This window comes from Ambystoma mexicanum, chromosome 3p (assembly GCF_040938575.1).
Source record: "Ambystoma mexicanum isolate Mex_15411 chromosome 3p, UKY_AmexF1_1, whole genome shotgun sequence".
NCBI classification, from domain to species: domain Eukaryota; kingdom Metazoa; phylum Chordata; class Amphibia; order Caudata; family Ambystomatidae; genus Ambystoma; species Ambystoma mexicanum.
This window is the reverse complement of record NC_090925.1, coordinates 254834024-254856188: the sequence shown is the minus strand read 5'-3', so window position 1 is coordinate 254856188 and position 22165 is coordinate 254834024.

The following is a 22165-nucleotide window of genomic DNA, read 5'->3' as shown; positions in this document are numbered from 1 at the left end:
TGTTCTTAATTCTGCACAACGTGAGATGAAGGAGACATTGGGCATCCACAATAGGCAGTTCTTTTGGTAGCAATACTTTGGGTGTACCTGAAGCATGGGGAATAAGGGAGCAGACATAGCAACTCTCATTTGTTGTTTGTTTTGCAGTTGCACTCATGTCTGCATACCATTTATTTGTCTGGTGGGGGTGTCGGGGGTCTTCCATCATGTCCAGTCCCAACCCGTAATACTCGTCATATTTTCTCCTTCCCACCTTCCTTTTTCTTCTATTATTTCTAAGATATCTCCCAGCTTCACGGGTGAGGAGCAGTCTAGACCCCCCTTTCTTCCGTCCATCCCCCTTTTCCCATTCATCATATAATGCTGCATATTTCACTGCCATCTCCTCATTCTCTTTCTTTATTCTATCAGGTAGTGTGTTCTCTGTCGTGGGGGTGGTTACATGTGTGGCCACGGTGGTGGGGGTGTTGTACAGCCATGATATAACAGAAAGGTTGCGATCATTTAAACTGTGGGCATTGTAATCGGGGACATTTGGCGGGGAAGCATTTGGCGGGGAAGTTGTGCTATCCTGCATTTTATCCTGCAGTCTTTCATGTGGTGAGGTAGCTGCATTGGGCGGTTTCGTGTTATTTCCCCATACAAGTTTAGATCCGTCCCACACCAAAAAATCACCTTCTTTAGTGTTCGCAGTTGTATTTTGATTTGTTACATTAGTCCCGTTATTCCCCCCCCCTCGTTCATCTCGATAGAGATGAACGCTATAAACCAATAGGTAGCCAAGCAAAACAGTATTGTAAAAAATAATGTAATGCATACAGACAATCCACACTCATACGAATATCTACACCTTTCAGCTAAATCATTTCTACATCTAATCAATCTATTCGTTGCGGGCTGCCCATTTGTTGCCATGGTAGTTCCTGTTTAAAATATAAAAGTGCATTAAGTACGTGCATGTAAACATTTTTGTTGGCACTGTGTGTACCAGGAAGTCATAGAAAGGGGAGATTGTTGGGGGGGGGGTTAGGGGTGCACAGAGAAGGGAAAAAGAGAATACATATATTTTACACCATTATTTTTAATTAAACATTTTTTTTTCATCATTAATTCTTTTCATTTTTCTCGATCAATAACCTGTAATAGAATTGTTTCATTAACACCTTAATTTACCAGTTTCACTCCCCCATTCATTTGTTCCTTTTTACTCATCATTTCCATCATTTTTGTTTGCTGTTGTCTGTGCCTCCTCATCCACTTCTTCCCGCACACTATTGTATGCCTTTCGCACATCTGTCAAGTGTATCCAGTATCTGAGTCCCTTCACCTTCACAGCTGTGGGTGTACAAAAAACTACATCGTATGGGCCATGGAACCTTGGGGCATTCCACCGGCGCACAAAGCTCCGGACATAAATTAATTCTCCTGGCATTAATTGTACTTGTGGGTCCGGTTCCACAAAGGACACTGTTGTGTTCCCTTCTTCCCTTGTAAGGGGTGGTGAGAGCTGCCTTGAAATTGCACGCGCTGCCCTGGTTAGCTTCTTCAGGTAATCTGTGAATTCATCTCCTAGTATTGTGGCGCTTCTGTGTGCATCTGAGTGTATGCGCAGTGGGGAATGTGCTGTGTGCATCCGTCTTCCCGTCACAATTTTGTGCAGGGACAGATGATGATCCTTGCTCGGCTGATTCCTCAGCTCGAACAGCGCAAGCGGTAGGCAGTCGATCCAGTTTTTCAGTAGATCCAGTTTTTCTTTAACGAAATACACAATTTAGACAACCTTCCTTTTAACAGGCCGTTTATCTTCTCAACAACGCCGTTACTTTGGGGATGATAAATCGAGCAGAGTTTATGCTTTATTCCCAATAATGCAGTCACTTCCTTGAAGAGTTCGTTCACAAAATGAGTGCCGTTGTCTGAGTGAATTATGTCACAAATTCCCCAGCGTGGAAACACTTCCCTCACTAGGAACTTTGCAGCGCTTTTAGCATCAGGGTGTGCACATGGACCCGCTTACACCCACCTGGAGAATGGACATACAACCACTATCATGCAGCGTGCCCCATTACACCTCTCTCCCATGTCTGCGTAATCAATATGCAGTTCTCTGAAGGGCCCTGTTGGTTTTGGAATTGTCCCCATGAGTGTTCGTAGGGTCTTCCCGGAGTTATATATCTGGCAAGTCGTGCACTCCATTGTCAGCCTCGATATGTGCTCCTGGAGACATGGCACGAACCAATCTTCCTGTATCTCTGCCGCAATGTGTTGTTTAGCATTGTGTGCTGGAACGTGTAATTGCTGGAATGCTATCTCTAACAGTTTGATGGGCATTACTACTTTTCCTGAGTTATTTTGGCGCCACAATAAATCTGTTGCCGATTGGCTGCAACCCCTCTTTTCCCACAACACCTTTTCATCATTACTTGCATCTTCCTGTAGCTCTAGTATTTGTGATATGGGCATAGCATTGTATCTTTCTGGTAGTTCTTCGTGTGTCTGATGCTGCAATAGGTACTCACCTGTTCTATGTCTTTCAAAATATGAAGCCTCCTTGGCAGCAGCGTCTGCTGCTGCGTTCCCCAAAGACACAACGTCGGTGTTAGACGTATGTGCTTGGCATTTCACTGTTGCCACCAATGTTGGGCCTTTTAGGGCCTCAATCAATTCCTTCAACAGTTCGGCATGCTGCACTGGGGTCCCATCCGCCCTTCGAAACCCTCTCCGCCCCCACCGGGCTAGAACTCTGTGTACAGTGGTCGTCATGTTAGCTGAATCTGTGTATATCGTCACTGCACATCCCTTAGCTGCATGTAATGCTTCTATTAGGGCGATAAGTTCTGCTGATTGGGCTGAGAAATGGGATAGAAGGCGATATTGTACTAACACATCATACTCACCTTCTTCTAGCCTCACTACTGCTAGTCCCACATGTTTCTCTCCTGTGTCCATGTCAATTGACGCTGACCCATCTACAAAGTACCACTCTCCATCGGTCAGGGCATTTTCACACACCACCGTGCCCTCCCCTGTTTCTCCTGTGTACGTTGCACAATTGTGTTCTTGCATGTCTTCTAGTGTGCACGGTTCTGCGATGAATGTTGCTGGGTTTACTGTCCTGCACCTCACTACGTGGATGTTGGCGCTGGACAATATTATCTCGTAGGCAGTTGCTCGCTGTGTAGTCAGTGTACTCTTTGATCTTTCCAGTATTGCAAACAATGAGTGTTCCACAAACAACGTGACAGGGCACCCCATTACTATTGTGGCACTTTTCTCAACGGCGAACGCGGCGGCAGCGAGAGACTGCTCTCATGCGAAGTGGCCTTGCATTACTGCATCTAATGTGCCGCTGTAATAGGCCAATGGCTTGTGTCCCAGGGAAGTCTTTTGTGTCAGCACTTCATAAGAGTCCCCTTGCAGTGTGAGAACAGATAAAATTTGCGCTCATAATCAGGATTGGCGAGTACTGGAGCACTCGATATCAGTTCTTTTAGTGATACAAATGAGTCACTCATTTCTTTTGACCAGTCTATTTTCCTGTTCTCTTGCTGGGCCTCTTTGAGCGCTTCCAGCAAAGGTCTGGTGTAAGCGGCATAAGCTAGTATCCATGCTCTGCAATAGTTGCACATACCTAGGAATTTTTGCATCTCCTTCACTGTGGTTGGTTCTCTCACTGACCTTATTGCTTCCACTCTGTCAGGTATTATCCTTTTCCCATCCTTTGATATCAGCTGCCCCAGGTACAGCACTTCTGACTGACAGTATTGTAGTTTCCCTTTGTCCACTTTGTACCCTTTATGGGCCAGCAGTGTTAAGAGGGTGACCGAGTCTCTTCTGCACATCTCCTCATTCTGTGCGCAGACAAGCAAATCGGCTACGTACTGAATGATTGTGCTTTCAACTGTTAAATTACCCAGGTCTTCGTGTAGTATACGGTTGAATATGCTTGGACTCTCACAGTACCCCAGAGGTAGTCTGCAATGTTCGTATCTCTTCCCTCCTAGTGTGAATGCTGTTAAGTATCTGCTTTCTTCTGCCAAGCGGATGGAGAAGAATGCATTTTTCAAATCAACCACTGTGAACTGTGATGCCGTCTTCGGGATACTGCACAGTATGGATGCAGGGTTTGGGACCAAAGGAAATTCCTTTTGTATGACGTCATATAGGGGGTGTATATCTTGGATCATCCTCCAGGCCCCTCCCTTTGCTTTTTTGATCGGATAGATACAAGTGTTACATGGGGAGTTTGAGGGCACTATTATTCCTTGTGCTAGCAATGCGCTTACTGTCTCTTTTATCCCTTCCTCAGCTTCATGGGACAAGGGGTATTGCTTCACTCTGGGCACAATTGCCCCCGGTTTAAGTTTTTTTACTACTGGTGTCACTCCATGCAACAATCCTACATCATGGGGGACTGTTATCCTCAAATTGTTTGGCACCAGTCCCATGTCATCATCAAAAAATGGCGGCGGTGCTCCCACCACTGCCATCAACTGGACGGGCACTTGTCTTGTTTGAATTAAAATGTCACATGGTATTGCTATTTCCATTATTATTTCGCCATCACTCTCTGAATCAGAAAAGAGATCATCATCGGACAAGTCACGTAGGGCGATATCAGCATTGATGCACAGTACAGTGCGCCATTCACACCCATCTATGTCCATCCCAATTACTGCAATCCTTTTAGCTGATACTTGCACAGCATGCAGGTCTAAGGATACCACTGAACATGGTGCTATGTCTGGGCGCACTATTGGGCGGAAGATGAATTCTGCTGGTACCCTCCACTCTAACTTTTTTAACTCGGGTACTACTTGGGCTAGTGTTTTTAATCCTTCAATAAGCATTCTTTCGTCCACTGGCATGCCGCGTATTTCTGGCGCTGTTGCTCGGGCATGTACCACTAGCATTACGCGCAATGGGCATATTCCTGGGGTTGAGCACACTATCCCTCTTTCTGTGAACGATATTGTCATATTAAGCTTGCTTAGAAGGTCCCCTCCAAGCAGGTTTATTGGTGATTGTTCATAATAAAGTAAGGGCGTTTTTACCATTTTGCCCCCTACTGTCACATCCAAATCTTCTGTGTAAGGAACTTCAGTTACAGCCCCAGATAACCCCTGCGTCTCTAACTTCCGGTTAGATAGCGGAAACCGGCCTTCTCGGATACACGATTTTTCGGCTCCCGAATCCACCATAAATATGAACTGCTTGTCTCCTATCTGCACCCCTACCAATGGTTCCTCCGCTGCATTGTAGGTGGTAGATAGAACAGGACACGCAAGTGTTCTCTGTGGGCTGTCCTATGCTGGTTGTCTCATTGCCCCCCCCCTGGCTGAAGACATTTCCTGAAACTACTGACACACCACTATAGGGGGCTGGGGCTCGTGCTCCATTGGCACTCGTTGCGAAGGGGTTGCCTGGGGTGTATTGCATATTGTCGTTGTTTTGTGGGTGATTCTGTGTTCTATAATGTTGTGCTTGTCTTTGCTCTACATACCCCTGTTCTTGTTACCTCTGTTGTCGTCCCATTGGAAGACCGTATGGGCTTCCCGGGTGGGGGTTACCATATTGTTCCATCTCTTGAAATCCGTTGTTTGGTCTGTTTCTGCACTCTCGAGAAAAGTGTCCCCACCTCCCGCAGTTCCAACAACTTCCTTGCGCACCTCTGGGACTCTGCCATCCACTCCCTCCGTTTCCCCCGTACCCTTGTCCACCCCCTCTACAACCCCTGTACCCACCTCGTCCTCCTCGAGGGGTCCAATCTTGCCACTGCGGACCTCCGTTCTGCTCCTGCTCGTTCCACTGTGGTTGCCCTGTTCCTGCACAATTCGTTGCCATCCTCCCCTGTATTGCTACCAGCCCCTCCTCCTCCTCTTATCCCTCCCTGCTGTGTGGGAGCGCAGCTACTGCTGCAGCGACCTTCACCAGTTTTGTTTGTACTAACTTTGCGTCGTCTGCCAATCTTTTTTGCGCTATTTCCTTTTCCCTTTCCTTTATCCTTTTACAGTAGTGAACTATTTATTATGCTCTGTATTTCGTGCCACCCTTTCGCTTCAATACCAGCAATTTTGTCAAGTGCTTTTTGCACCTCTTTAGGGAGCCCTCTCTTTATTATGAAGTAAAATAATGAGGTTGACTGATACCAAGGCGTGCCCGTTTCCGCTCTCCACATCTCCTGGACCCGAAAAATGTAATCCATAGCATCTTCTCCATCATTCATCGTACATTGCATAAAAGACTGCAAATCTGGGGTGTCTGGAAATGTTTCTCTTAATGCATCCCACACCCTTGCACGCACTGTGTTAAAAGAGGCTCCATCATGGCGATCACAGTCTAACGTTACCCCCGGGAAGCCAGCCTTTACCTATACTCTATCAGCTTGATCCCCAACTGCCGATACTAGCAGACTTTTCACATCACCTATTGCTAGTGGTAACCCGGCTGTGTGTTTCTCAAATGCATATATCCACTTGCTTACCCCTCCTGATAGTGGTGGTAATAGCTTTAACAAATTGGCCTTGTCCATCTGAGCCCAGGGTATGTAATTCGGCCTCCCTCCTCCCCTGTGTATTAGTGGGAGTTGTAACCTCCCCTTTGTTGCCTTGCCTGTACTCACCTTCATTCCTTTCTTTCCTAGTGGAGCCATTTTCCCCAACCTATTCCTTAGTCGTCCTGTCCATTCTTCTTCCATTGTTCTTCTTGAACATGCACCATCCATCCCCTCATTTCCTCCTCCCATCGCCATACTTAATCTTTCACCTTCCTCTGAGTCCTCTTCTATATCGCACCATAGTTCCTCTCTACCTCCTGTGGCCATTATTTCATCGTCAGTATGCTCCCCCCTTTCCTCTAGTTCAATTATTCGAGTTGGTTCTTCTTGTATTCTGAACAGTATCTCCCCCTTCTTCCACCCTTCCTCAATTGTTTTATCATGACCCTGTGTTCTTGTTGTCAGCTCTGACCGAGTAGCGTTAGCCCCACTCTGTTCACATATGCTTTTTATCCTCGAGAGCTCATCTTTTGCTATGGAGAGCCTAGACTCTAAGTCTTCGGTTAGTTTCTCTATATTTACTGTGTGTGTACTTACCTGGTCGCGCTGTCTATGGCTCTCATACGATGGGGGTGCAGCTGGCCCTCGAGTCGTAGAGACTGTTGCTGGGGGCACATATGTGGGGTCGCTATATCCCTCTGCGGGCACTGGTTTATTCAATATTGGGTACAATCTAGTTACTTCTACTGGTGGTCCCCCTTCTTCCAACACCTTGTCATCTTCAGGTATCAGCAATGGATTATCAGTGATAGATGGCAAACCAGTTCCTAGCTCTCTTTTTTTGGGAGGGGGCACTTCTTCAAACAATCTCCATAGATCTAATATTTCTCTCCTATTATGTAACTGCTTCCCCTTGTATTTTATACAAATACATGTTGCTACCATATCCCGGACACTCTTGTCAAACGATCCTCCTTCTGGCATATTTGGGGTAACCCTTCCCCCTTTAGTTCTGTAACCCACTGATCGTGATATTTCTTAATACGTTCAGCATACCCAGGTAGATTCTTACAAATATGGGCCAGGGGTGTTTCTGCCCCCATGGCGTCTAGTTGCCCTATATATCACTAGATATATCTATGTATATATCTATATCTATATATATATCTATCTATATATATATATATATATATATATATATATATATATATATATATATATATATATCTACGTGTAGGGATCTGTGTGTTTTCACCACCTGGGAAATATGGGAGTGGGTGTGCACAGCTTATACTCTGTATAGATTAGGGGGCACATACAAGTGCAAACCACTTTTTGTACACTACCAATATCTTCAGCACATTTATTAAAAAAATAGTCAGTTTACTGCATCGGGCTCATCCCCGTAAACTTTCTTCTGGTCACACTTACCATGACTACGCCATAATTATGCACATTTTACCATTATTCCATATTCGTCTTAACAAACTATGTTCTGACACACATGATGCATAAACACCAGCAAGCAACACTCTATTCACAGTTCAACCCGTAATCCTTTTCCTCCTTCCCTAGTTGTCTCCTCCTTTCTTACTTTGATATATATTCCTCTTTTTACCTAGGTTATCCTTTCCTTTTTTTTTGTTTTTTGTACTAACCCTGTTTTTTCCCTATAAACCCAGAGAGAAGAATAGAAAGAATAGCAGTTAATAATGTATTCACCGTGTCTCCCTTTTTTACCAGACAACTTTATCTTATTTTTCACTTATTCATATATACCCAGTACTAGTCAAGATAGCACTATGCGGCGCCGCCTTCTACCCCCTTGCGGAGCTAGGTTCCCGTCTAGAGTGGTTCTTAGTATTCCCAAAGTGTCCCTTTTTAAATGACCTCGTTCCCTGTCCTGTTTTCCTCCCCTGCTCCCTTTATGGTCGCTCGCACTTAATACTCACGTGCCCGTCTTGAACCGAGAGTCTCCGAACTGGTTCCGTCCAGGCAGCGCTGCCGCACGCTCAACGGTCAGCCCCGGCTCCGGCGAGCGGTACTCAAAGAGGATTTTTCAACCGGGATCCCGTATCCTTTCTCTGTTGAGTGCGCACTTCTAAGCGTACCGGTCGCCGTTGGCGGGCAGCTTACCGGAGCCGGCGCACCGTGCGTATCCCTTTTCGACCGGAGATTTTTGTGCCAAAGGGGACGGTAGGGATATATTAAGAAAAATAATCACGCTGTCGGGGTCACCACTGAAGGCAAGCGTCCCCAGATAGCACGACCCTCCCCACAATGAGAGGCAGTAATGGACTCTCCCAAGATGGGAATAAGGCTAAGACAAAGTGCGGGTGAGCTTAATGGGAGTTTATATAAGTCAAAATAGGGCATGCAAAGGACTCTGCAAACTCCGAGAGCGCTCTGTCTGACACTAGCAAACACAGGCGTACATATTTACAAAACGCGTCATAAGAACCTACACACTATAGGGGGCACATGTTCGTGGGGATTGGGTGGCGACGACTAACTATAGGTGCAGCTGTGATGTGTATCGGCGTGGTTGGTGGACGTCACTGGGTGCCAACACGGGCCGGGCAGGTAAGCTGGGCTCATCCGGGCGGTGCTGCGGTGCCAGGCGTGGCCAGTGTCATTAATGAACGTCTTCCTTGGCTTTCTACCCTAAGGGCCACGCACATCCCATTCATTCAATACCGCAATATTATCTTTCCCTGTAAATCCTACAATAGGTTATTCTACAGGTTAATGCAACACAGGAGGAATGCACCTAGAGTGGGGTCCTTTGGTGAAACATCAATACATGGTTACCATCATCCTGTTGGCCGGGTATTATAGGTCACGAGGTTGGGTCTCAGTGCAAGGGGTGAGCTGTCCAAGTTTTCATGTCTCGCTAGAAGTCATTATGAATGTGTTCCTACAGTGTTGCTATAATATTGGGTGTCCTAATTTTACAGGGGCCATTAACCTGGGGTGAACTGGTGGGTCGGGGAGTCTAAGACAGGGCACCTCTGGCCTGCGTTTATGGCTGGGGTTTACTGCTGGGTTGTAAATAAGTCAGGTGGCTCGCCCTGGCCATGTGAGCTGCGGGGGAACGTGAATGCTTGAAGCGGCTCCAGCCGAATTGGGGGAGGTGAGGCAGGCCAGCCTGGGCCTCTGCCGTTCGTCTGGCAGGCTTCAATGGGGAGGGAGGGGAAATGGCCTTGGATATGCCCACGATGGTATTTTCCTCGTGTGTTGCAGGTTATACAAAAAGACATAATAATTCATATACTGTACAATACTCATTGAGGTTTTTTTAAAAGCTTACATTTCTTCATTGTTAGTGCCTTTACATGGCTATTCCAAATATGTTGCCTATACCAATGCTGCTATTGATAACTATAGGTTAGGCATTCAGCAACCACGACATTTTGTTACACTCTATGCATACACGATAAGCGAGGTAGTATTAAGGTTGGAGGAGTGCGCGGGAACAACTGGCCAATAAGACTGACGGCAGTAACACATGATGCGCTTGAACATTCAAATACATTCTATGCGTTCTCTTACACAATTTACATGATCTCCCAATGCTGTTACACTTGTTTTCCGTTGCACTCTAGCAGCATTAGTTCAGTTATGGCATAGGGCCTTGGAGTACATTCTTCCCGGAGAAACATATAACATAAAACCCGGGACACTTCTACCGTTTGCACATGGCTAAGGGGATATGGGTATTTCAACCAGGATGCCACATGAACACACACACACTCTGCCATTTTCATGGAGTTTACATATTTTATCAAAAGATCATGGAGAGAAGAGTTTCATCACAGGCCGTTTGCATATTGGTATTTAGGGTCTCTACTTTTGTCGGGGGACCATTTTACAGTTCTTTTCCGCCCTGGCCCTGCTGGCCGGGTCATACTGTGGACAGTGATACACTGCGGAAGGTGAATGTTACAGTGTTTGCTTCTAGCACTAGCTCATGTCCGTCTGTTCGTGGGAACGGGCTCTCAGCGGATCTGCCAGGGAGCTGCGGCCACAGGGACAAGTGAGAACTCTCCAAGGGTGGGGGCCGTGCTGCGGCGCACAGGGGCTCATGTCATTCTGGTTTCACAAAATGGTTTCCGGGGCCTAGCTTAATACAGCACGTTTGGTCAATGTGTCAGCCAGTGGTCCACCCGCCACCTGGGCCCCGGTGGCAGGGGGGTCCCTGACGAGCCATGGACTCCACAAGGGGGGGCTGCAGGGGAGGGGGGTCTCTTGGACCTATCCTCCCATACACCTTCCAGCAGGTCACCAGCGGTTCCTCGACTCAACTTTGCAGTTTCAGTATACTTGGATCCTATCCTTTATTCAGTGAGAACTCCAGAGATTGACATGGTATGGGTGTTTTTGCCCTCCTCTTATCCAAAGTTCCCTTTGCGCCAAAAGAAAGAAGACCCAATGGAAGATCTGCTCACAAACAGACATGCCATACGTGGACCAAAAACGGACCACGGTGGTCCCAGTCATTCATGGCACTCCAGACTCTCTGGAACCCAGGATGTGTATTGGACTCAGACGTTCCAGCCCACATCCTGGAGGCACACATACAAGGCATGCAGAAGCCTGCGAAAGTATTGCGTTTCGTGGGAAAATGCATGACCAAATAAGGACTGACTCGGTTCAACTCGACCTGGGGAAGGTGAAGGGGCAAGATGGCCAAAGTACAGGACAAAGAACCTTGTGTCATGGCCATTTTGGAGCCAGGCCACCTATTCGCGCCAAACGCAGTTAACGCGGTTAACATGGCAGGAAAGGGTTAAAAATAAATTTGAAAAGATAGCTGCCACCAGCCCTGTCCATGACACATCTGCTCATCTCACAAAAAGTCCATTGGGAGTATCTAGGGCCTTTGGAAAATGACTACAGTCCCAAGTACACTGTATTGGAAGGTACATTGTGCACTTGTAACATGTTACAGAAAAGTTGCAACATTGGAAAAGGACTAAGGGAAACAAAGTCTCCCAGTACTGACTGTCTTAAGGGCATGTCAGTTTCCCCATTAAAAGTGAGTGAAAGCCCAGAGGAGTGCAGCTGAAGGCTGTGCTTCTCTGGCAAAGTCAGTCCATGGTGTCTAAACAGCAGCAAAAAGTTTGGGGGTGTACACATGGAGGGAAAATTACATCCAATTATGAAATCTTTCCTAACAGGCATTTATAACGCGCCTGTACACAAGTGTTTCTAGGCGCGAAGATGCAGGTTAGGACGATGCAGGGCACATATGTATCAGGTTGGAGGGAAGCTGGTTTATTGAAGCTACTTCCAGGTAAATCAGATACAGGTCTTCAATTACAAGGTGCGAGTTACAGGTAAATTAAGGGAACATCCAGTGGCACGTCCACCCCCAGCAGCTCCAGGTCTGACAGTGGTGGCTCCAGTCATAACATTGCACGTGGCATCCCTCTGACACACTCATGCACCCAGCACCACTTAGCCATTCTCACATACCAGATGGAGGGACCACGGGTAGCAGTGAAAAGGTCGGTCTTTAATCTCTCACAGAGGCGCCGATGCAAAAACTGTCAGCAGTTGCAGTCTGCCTCAGACAAGCATTGGGCATGTTTTTGTTACAGGGCGATACTTACAGAACGACCACACCAAGATTGGACCGCCCAAGAAGTGCAGCAACCACACTAGGTGAATCTTTTACGTGGGAAGGTCGCGAGACTTAGGTGACGTAGAAAGCCCTGAGGGTGCCTTTGCCCTGTGCGCTTTGTTGCTAGGCAACAAAGAAGCATTGTGTCAGACATTCCACACGCATCCATAGCAACGGTGTGTAACCCCTGTCATGCTAACGAGATCTGGACAGGCCAGCGATCTGCGCCCCGCTTCTATACCTCCCCGGAAGTGCCTTCTGTGTGGACTTTCTTTAAATTCTATTGTATAAGACACCACATGAATGCTATATTCTCCTTGAGCTGACCAATGAGATCAGTACACTTCACCAAAAGAAGGATGCTTAGATAATAGCTGTATTTAGAGAACCCCCACGAGGGCCATTGCTGCAGATAAGCAGGGAAGGTGAAACACAGGTTCTGACTCAAAATACGCGAGGTGGTTGGGTGTTCCATGCCAAGCAGGAAAGTCAATCTGTCCTAATAGAGAAAACATACCTATTCCTTTAAACACATTCTTTGAAGTGATATTATTAGTTATGTTACAAACCCCCCCCCCCTGATATTTGGCACGTACGGTTAGGCTTGCAATGCACTTGACCTCCCACATGCCATAATACATGCCAACACAAATAACAACACTAGTCAGTGACACGGTACCTTCAGATCTGGTAAGTACAGGCAGGTGGTACAGGAGACGTGCAACAGTGACTTCAGCCCATTTAAATCTGTTAAGTGCAAGAAGGAATTGGGATATATTCAGTGCATTTAAATCCATTATGTGCAAGGGGTCCAGGAGAAGTGCAACAGTACGTTCAGTAGGATCTGGTAAGTGCAGGTATGGGTTACAGGAGACATGCAGCAGTGCGTTCGGTACATTCAGATCTGGTAAGTGCAAGGGGTACAGGAGACGTGCAGCAGTACATAAAGCACTTTGAGATTGTGTAAGTGCAAGGAGAACACACGGGAGAAGAGCAACAGTACCTTCGATGCATTCAGATTTGGTAAGTGTAAGAGGGATATGGTATCAGTGAAAAAGTACCTTCAGTACATTCAGATCTGGTAAGTGCAAGGGGTACAGGAGACGTGCTGCAGTACCTAAAGCACTTTGAGATTTTGTAAGAGCAAGGAGGACATACAGGAGAAGGGCAAATGTGCCTTTGGTGCATTCAGGTTTGGTAAGTGCAAGAGGGATATTGATCAGTGAAAAAGTACCTTCAGTACAGTTAGATTTTGTAAGTGCAAGTGAGGGACACAGGAGAAGTGGCGCAGTGCCTTCAGTACGATCCGCTCTAGTAAGTACAAGGGGTACAGGAGACGCATAACAGTACCTTCAGTACATTCAGATCTGGTAACTGCGAAGGGTACAAGAGACGTGCAACAGTACCATCAGTACAATCAGACCTGGTAAGTGCAGGAGGTACAGGAGAAGTGCAACAGTGACTTCACTTCATTATGGTCTTCTGATCTAGTAAGTGCAGGCATGGGGTACAGGGAACATGCAACAGTACCTTCAGTACATTTAGATCTGGTAAGTGCAAGGGAGGGACACAGGGGACGTTGGTATGTTACGTTGTGTTGATTTATACCTCACACCGATATCACCCAAGGGCAGTCTCCAAGCACTCACGTTGCTCTGCAAGAAAGAGGACGGTGATGGTTAGTGAGGGAAGAATAATAGGATAGGTCCAGAACCAGGAGGAACAGGCGTCTGTGTGTGTTTGCTTGCAGATGGTAGGTTGCATGCACTGGCTTGTATCCATACGGGTAAGGTCCAATGCCTACGGGCGTTTTCTGTGTGGCTGTTTGTTGTCCTGGGGTTTGTGTTATATGTGTAGATTGCTGGTATTTAGGGTTTTGTACACTGGCTTGTTGTGTCTGCACGGGTAAAGTTCACTGTCTGGGTTTGCTTGTTGTAAGTGTGTGTTGGTTTGTGTTAAGGTATAGGTTGACAAGCCCTGTGGGTGTGTATAGGGTTTAGGTGGTGTGTTTGAGGAGGTATAAGCGGGTGGTTAGTGCGTTAGGTACTCGCTAAATTCTACTATGTGGCTAATCTACAAAGTCCTATCTGTTACGACAAATGCCTAATCTCCATAATTCTTCCATTTTAGTCTGACCCATGGCTAATCTTCACAGTTCTAAGTGTGACGCATGACTGAACTTCATAATTCATAGTGTGATGCATGCATAATCTTCACAATTCACTCTAAGTGTAATGCCTGGCTAAACTTCACCATTCTATCTAGGTGCAAAGCCTGGTTAAACCTCACAACTCTATCCAAGTGTGATACATGCTTAAACTTTGCAATTCTATCTGAACAGGACGCATGGCTAAACTTCACAATTCTATCCAAGTGTGACGCATGGCTAAACTTCATAACTCCATCTAAGTGTGATGCATGCATAATCTTCATAATCCTAAATGTGACACATTGCTAAACTTCATAATTCTATATAAGTGTGTCGCAAGACTAAACTTTACATTTTCACTTGTGTGAGGCATGGCTAAACTTCACAATTCTATGTGTGATAGACGAATCAACTTCCGGGCACCAGTGGTCCAGGGATGAATATCAGTTTCTAAACCACCATCAATCAGCCCCACACCTCTACTACACTAGAAGGGATCCAAACAGATTGGAAACACAAGCAAATTATAAACCTCCTTGTCCAATTTTCGTAACGTGGATGGAACGGCAGGCTTATATCCGAAAGGTTGTGGTTAGTTGCAACACAAACATACAATTATTACCCAATGAAAAAAGGGACTGTCCAGTCAAGGTTGTATACAAATATCTACTTTATTATTATGACAACAGACAGTTGTAGCACACTACAAAATACAACCCACACTGTAAAGGAATGCAGAGGACAGACAGTTTCAAAGAAGGAAAAGGGATAGACTCTGGATACTGACAGGAGGGTAGTCGGTATAGTAATTAATCGCAATAGTTCAAGGATAATTGGTTTGAACACAAAGTGAGCAATGGATCATAAAATGTCACTAGGGGCCATTGAAGAAGGATCAGGGACGCAACCACAATGTACCTTGTGCTGTAGGAGTTCTTGGTGCTTGACAGGGTCAAGTCGGTTTCAGAGCACTTTGCAGCTTCTGCGACAGAGTTCAAGATGGGAGACAGCTGTGGGTATCAGGCGGAAGGCAGTTCGGTGAGCAAAGCTGGACGGCTGGCTGAAGGCTGGTCTACACAGTGGCTCGGGGTCAGGAATCGTTGTCAGTGATGGTCGGCAGTTCTGAAGCAGCAGTCGAGGCGTCTCTGATGGCGTCTCTGATGGCTTTAGCGACTGCCGCGTAACAACAGTCAGCAGTGCAATCGGTTGCCGCTTGAGGGGCTCGACTGGCTCGGAAATATCCTTTAAGGCGGACCCCGGTAGATGCTTGTTGATGCACTCCTCCTAGCATTTTCACTGGGCTTGTGTCGTCCTTTAAGGCGGACTGCCAAAAGCTGAGGAGAGTGTTGCAGGCAGCTGCCTTGTCCTTGGTTTGGTTGAGAGACTCTCTGGCACTTCCCATCTAGGAAGCATGCTGCAGAGACTTGGAGGGCACGCTGTGTGCTGGCTGGGTACCAGTTCTGGAGCTGCTGGAGGCTTCTCTGGATTCGGTATCTCCCTCTGTTCCCTGTGAGATGTTTAGGGGAGGGATCTTGCTTCCCTCTCATAGGTCCTGCCCTTCCTCGACTAGTGGAAGATGTAAGGGAGACTGTACCTTTAGCCAGGGTCCAATGATGTGTTTGTTCTGACTTCTGCTGCTGGTGAAGCCTTCAGATGATATGATATGATATTTATAACGCGCCTGTAGACAAGTGTTTCTAAGCACCACAAGACAAGGGAGGAGAGACCAAGGGGGGACAAGACAACGATCCTACTAGGCCTTATGACATTGGGATCATGCAAGTACAACAACACGAAGTGCAGGGGGAAGGCAGAGGGGGAAGTGAGGGGAAGATGGGGGGAATTTTAATCAGGGCAGCAAGGCTCAGAGTTGCAGTTACAGCCCCTAAGTGCACGGTAGGCCAGGAGGCAGTGCAAGGAAGACTGGTCACGGAGGAGCCTAGTACCCAGTGAGAATCTGAGGGTACCAAGCAACCAGTCAGCGCCGCAGACAGGTAAGTTAGCAAGGAAGTGAGAGAGAGAGAAGGCAGAGGAGAAAAGGAAGGTCTTGAGCCGCTTCAGGAACTTCAGCTGGCCCAGCTCAAGTTTGAGAGGGTCAGGGAGGCCATTCCAGAGGGCATAAGAGGGGTTTGCACCACCTTTAAAGGCCATTGGACCACAGGGATTGGTGTAGGCTACGCCTACCTTAATGAACCAATCCTGGGTCCCCACCAACAATCTCCTGTATGCATGAGGTCATAACCAGAGTACTTTGCAACAGAAAAGGTAAAGGGGTGAGAACATGTAATACTAAGCCCCACCCATCTTCCTGTCTGTTGTGGATGAAAGGGTCTCTATGGTTAATGGAGCTCTATGTGGTTCCTGATTAAAGAGGTAGGTCTCCTTTGCAGCTGCGGTGTGACCAGACGTTCTAGCTCTGTCATACCACATAGCTCTACCTTCTGAATGGGATACCCGGGCGGGGATGACTACTGTAAACACACAGTCCCAGACATGACATTTCACTGTCAATGGATACTGAAGGCAGGAGCTGGCTTCAGGTTGACACAGTGCATATGAAAGGGTGTTGGGGTTTCCTGTCTCCTTTGTTAGCCTCTGCAGTCAGGCCCCATTTGAGCCTGTTTGAATTAAACTCTGATTAGTATGTGAATGCTGCCACCAGCTACAGGGCTCAATAAAAGAACAGCATGGATCCATGGAGCCTTTGTTATCTAATTAGGCTGGCCATGGCAGGGGGAAGGTTTGGCCCTCCCCCTCTGGAGATACATTGCGTACTCCACCAGTAAGATCCCAACTAAATATGACAGGGGGGACTGCGCCTGTAAGCTGTGTCCACCCAGAGTACACAGGCTATGCATATGTCATGCGGTGATCATAGGAAAATGTGTGTGGATTAGCCCCACACATTTTTCAAAGGTTAATTTGCCATCATTCAATTTCACTCAAAATTTCACAAAACGCTCAGACGAGCGCACACCCACCGTGCAGATGGTTGAATTCCTCACAGACGTGCTGTCAAATGAGAAATTATATTGTGCCTCCTATTGCAATGAATATATGTATATTGGCCTACGCCAAGCTGCTTGTAAGTTACTTGCGAAGAAATCCGTGTTGCAAGGTCCTGACCTTAAAATCAATGTAAGCTGCCATTTTAGGTTCGCTTTGTAAAGTCACCCTGTGAGTTAAAATGGTGGACGATGTCATTCCAAAATACAACATGGCCGTCTTGACCTCTCTATGTAGCTAATATGTAACTTGTATGCAGGCCACTTGTTGAGGTCGTGAACTGAGACCTTGTCCATCGTTGACCTGTGTGTAAAGGATTACTTGCGTCAATCCGCGAGCATATGTTAAGAACAATGTATGCAAATACTGAACTAAGAACACTTGTTTAACTACATTGTATTAATGTTTGAGAAGCCCTGTATGGGAAATCCCAAAACACACAGTTGCCGTGTAGGCTTGTTGACGTATGTATTAAAGGCAAACTAGTTACATGTGGATATGCGAACTCGGCATGAACCCTAGATCAGTGATGTATTAGAGGAATATTAACCCGAAGTAGGGTTGGACATCGTGTTCGCAAATAGTATAAAAGAGCAATGAATTCTAATGTACAGAGTCTCTCACTGAACACACTGAACCATGCTGGAGTTTGTTGTGTTGTACTGAGGGACGATAGCTATCTGTTTCTTTTCTTGGAAAACTGTTCAGTATAAAATAAGGTACTTTGTATGTTCCTTTGTAACCCGTGTTCGGTTTATTTCCTTTTGGGGTACTCAGCCTCGATATTTTGATTTTTTTTTCACAGTTGGCGCCCGAATAGGGACCCTCAAGATTGATGCCGGATTACCGGATTATCGAAGGTTGACCCTCGCTATCGGACCGGGATCGGACAGTGTGACAAAAAGGGGCCCCACTGAACGAGACGCGACACCTCAGCAGCGCTGCACGACCCGATCCCTGGACGATTAGCTTGTGGTCCGAGAACGGCATCTTGACGAGGGTCCACTTATCGAGGCGGGCAGATTTGCCGAAATCACCACACACGAGGTAAGATTAGTTAGGTAAGATTCTTTGAAATCCTATCGGACCTCCATAGGCTTGATCAGGTGAGTCGTGACCCAACTCTTAATATAATCCTGATAATTTGATTTTGGCGTATTGTATCTGTAGACACAATTATTGACCAGGTAACACCAATAATTTGATATGCCTGGGAAATTGTCTACCTGCTTCAGGGCGTTATTAAGCAGCGATAGACAATCTTTGGAATTTAGCCATCCCGCACCACAGGAGGGGTCGTCGGCTTGTACTATGTACTGTAAGCATGGCATTGGAAGTATAGTGTTTAATGACATTTGGCACAGACAAACCAGACATGCCTCCGAACTTCAGTGGCCAATCAATGGTGGTTTTGAAATCCTTCGTATTGAATATTTAGAGTCTGTTCTATTAAAGAAAAAGGCTAGACCTGCAGCATTTGATGTTTTGCAGAATTGGAAGAAAGAAGCGTTACAGCAACTTAAAAGTAGAGAAAAACATGCGCGCCGTCATAAGACGAACGCCAAAAAAGCATTATTGTATGACCAAGATAAACATTCTGAATCGACTCGGAATATGGATAGGGCTTTCTCACTTGGAATTCAGAAAATCTATCCTTCTAAAGACCTTCATGTTTCCGACGAATTCATAGACAAATTGATAAATGAGCGAAGGCCTGGTGCCTCTGCGCCACCTCCGTATGTTCCTCTTCCTGCTGCTTTGCCTCGTCCTCCTGCTATTCCTGCTCTACCTGCTATAGTTCCCGTTGTTCCTGCTCCTCCTAATGTTCCTATCCCTCCAGCTCATCCACCTCTTCTTATCGCACCTGTAACAGTACCTCCATTGAATTTGCCTGCCCCCTCTCTTCCAAGTGGTCCTGTGCCGCTTGTAGTCAATCAAGGTACGGGGTCGAAGGTGGTCACTCACAATACTGTACCACCAGAGAAGAAACGTGATTTGATTGCATGGGCTAAGCATTGTATGGAGAGGGATGTTTTTATTGAAGGTTTAGGGATTAATTTATGTGTAATGTGGGTCAAATTAAATAACATAGATCTCCCGCAAGGGTTAAGGGATCTAAACACTTTAGCGTTTTCAAGAGACTCTGTGGAGAAAGTAAATGAGCATGTCGAGAGGTTATTTGAGTATAGAAAGGAGTTGAAAAGGTTACAGAATGAGAATGACGAGGGGAAAGTATGTATGTACAGAAACGGTTCCTTCCTTGTCGAAAATCGATATCTGAGGAAGCACAAATTTGCACAAAGGACGCGCTTAGATGGATTTCAGATATGTCGATAACTCCAGTTGAAGTATATGACACATATAGTCAGTATTACCCAGAAATGCAGAGGAAAGTGATCCAGGTCATGATAGAGTACCTACAGGATGATTGTGTAAAAAGAAAGATTAGTTGCCCACAGAGTTATTGAGTATTTATAAGAGAGCTTTTTCACTTGACACGTCTTCGACTGCTTTAGCGCTCGACTTAGCTCTGTTGCTTAGTAAGCGTTCGGAGTCACCTACTTCTCAGTTGCCTATGAGAGAGGTTCCTCCGACATTTGTCCCGAAGGTTGAGATTGCGGCTGATGCTGCACGAGGTATAGTCGCTGTGGACATTCCTGCACATTATGTATCACAGTTTGTCCACGTCCCGTTCTCAAGACAGGAAGTGAATACTATTAGACAATCTATTCCTGATATTAGGAAAAATCTGACAGGATTCTATAAAAAAATAGAGTCCGTCTTGCAGTCCTCAGTGTTCACCTTTGGTGATATCGATTTGTTATTTCCTGTACTCCTGCCCGTAGATTTGTGGAAACAAGTTAGGACTATAGACGATGTGCCAGGGTTGGGAGATACATGGGCGAATATAACTAGATTGGATGGAGAAAGGCCAGTTGGTGAAAGACCGCCCCAGGTGATACTAACCTTGCCTGAAGTATCATTACAAAATTAAAAACCATAATCCCGGAGAAAAGAATTATTTGGGACAAATTTACAGGCTGTGTCCAAGGGAAGTCTGAGGGTGCCACCAAGTTCTTTAATCAGTTCGAACAGGTATTCACGGATTTCAGAGGACAAGACCTGGCAGAGAGTCTGGGAAAAGGTTATTTGTGGACAAATTTGTGCGTAGATTGCTGCCTGACAACCAGTCACAAATTATGTCTTCTGAGAGCGCTTGGCAGGTGAAGTCCCAATCAGAAGTAATGCTTATGGCTCAGTACTACGAGAATCGTGTCAATAATGAAAAAGATAGAGTTGAAAAACGAAAAGGTGATTTAAAGACTAAAGTGCTATTACAGCAAATTGTTAGAGGCCCCAGAGGGGGTAGTTCGCAGATTAGAGGTCAGTATGTCCCGCAAGGGAATGTGCCCTTGGGTCCTGTGAACATTAACCAGTGTGCCTATTGTCGACAAGAGGGTCATTGGCGTGCACAATGCCCCGTCCTTCGACAGAGGTCGAACAACACATTTGGGAATATGGGTAGACGATCCAGAGGTCGCCCGGGTGTAGGGGGCCCTGGTAAAGGTCAGTTTGTACAGGATCCTCAGCAACCTTTTATCACAGGATAATCAGACTCCGAGTGTGGATACTAGGAACATATTTGATCATCCTTCGGCTGCATATTTATCTGAAGAGATTCCTTTTGACGATATTATGTTTCGTTAGGATTGCCCGAAGCAGGGTTTGGAACTTACACCTATTCCCGTAAATAAGAAAGGTCCCTACGTTGAAATGGTGGTGGGAAAAAGGAAACATCAGTTTTTGATAGATACACAAAAGTGTTCCATTGATCATTCACGGGTTCCAAACATTCCACTGTCAGGGCAAACTAATGTCTCTGTAGGGTTTTCTGGCATGATAGTTGTTTGTCCAGTTACTTCACCGGTACCTTTTTCTTTGGGTCCCTTTACGGACCACTGTCCATTTCTGTTGACTTTCGAATTGTGGGGAGAATTTGCTGGGGTTGAACCTGTTAAAAGAATTAAAAGCAGTGATTTATTGTTCTTCTGATGGAGTGCGCTTGACAATTTCACCACAGCAATTTTCTGTCTCGCAATTCTTGACTAGACTTTTGCCGCCAGAATTCATTGATGTACCAGGTAGCTTATGGGCTGTTGTCGACAACGATGTCGGTGTTTTACAGATTGAGCTTGTTAAGATAGTTTTGAAACATGGAATTGAGCTGCCACGCATTCCCCAGTATAAGATTTCAGTTGAGGGCAAGCAAGCTTTGAAATGCATTGTTTCCGATTTTGTGCAATGCGGGGTGATTGAGGAAATCTCAGGAAGTTTGTGCAATAGTCCGATTTTACCTGTGTACAAGAAAGGTGATAATGCAATTCCATTCCGTTTCATAATTGATTTACGTGCCATTAATAAAGTTGTCGCTCCGCAATTTCCAATTGTGCCTGATGTGACGACAATATTAACCATGATTCCAGCTACAGCTACTTACTTTAGTGTTGTGGATCTAAAGAATGCTTACTTTAGTATTCCTATACACAAGGATAATAGATACTTGTTCGCGTTCACCTTAAGGGGATGCTCGTTCACATTTACTCGTGCACCTCAAGGGTACACAGAGAGTCCTAGCATCTATAGTAGGGCTTTGAAAGAACAGCTTGATACCCTTGAATTGCCCTCTACTTGTACATTGCTTCAATATGTTGATGACTTGCTTTTAGCTGCTGACTCTGAGAGCGCCTGTAAGGAGGGCACTGTGTTATTACTTATTCATCTAGCTAAGCATGGTCACAAAGCTTTGCTTAAAAAGTTTCAATATTGTTGCCAGGCGGTCGCCTATTTAGGCTATCGCCTGTCAAAGCAGGGAAGAAGATTGACACCT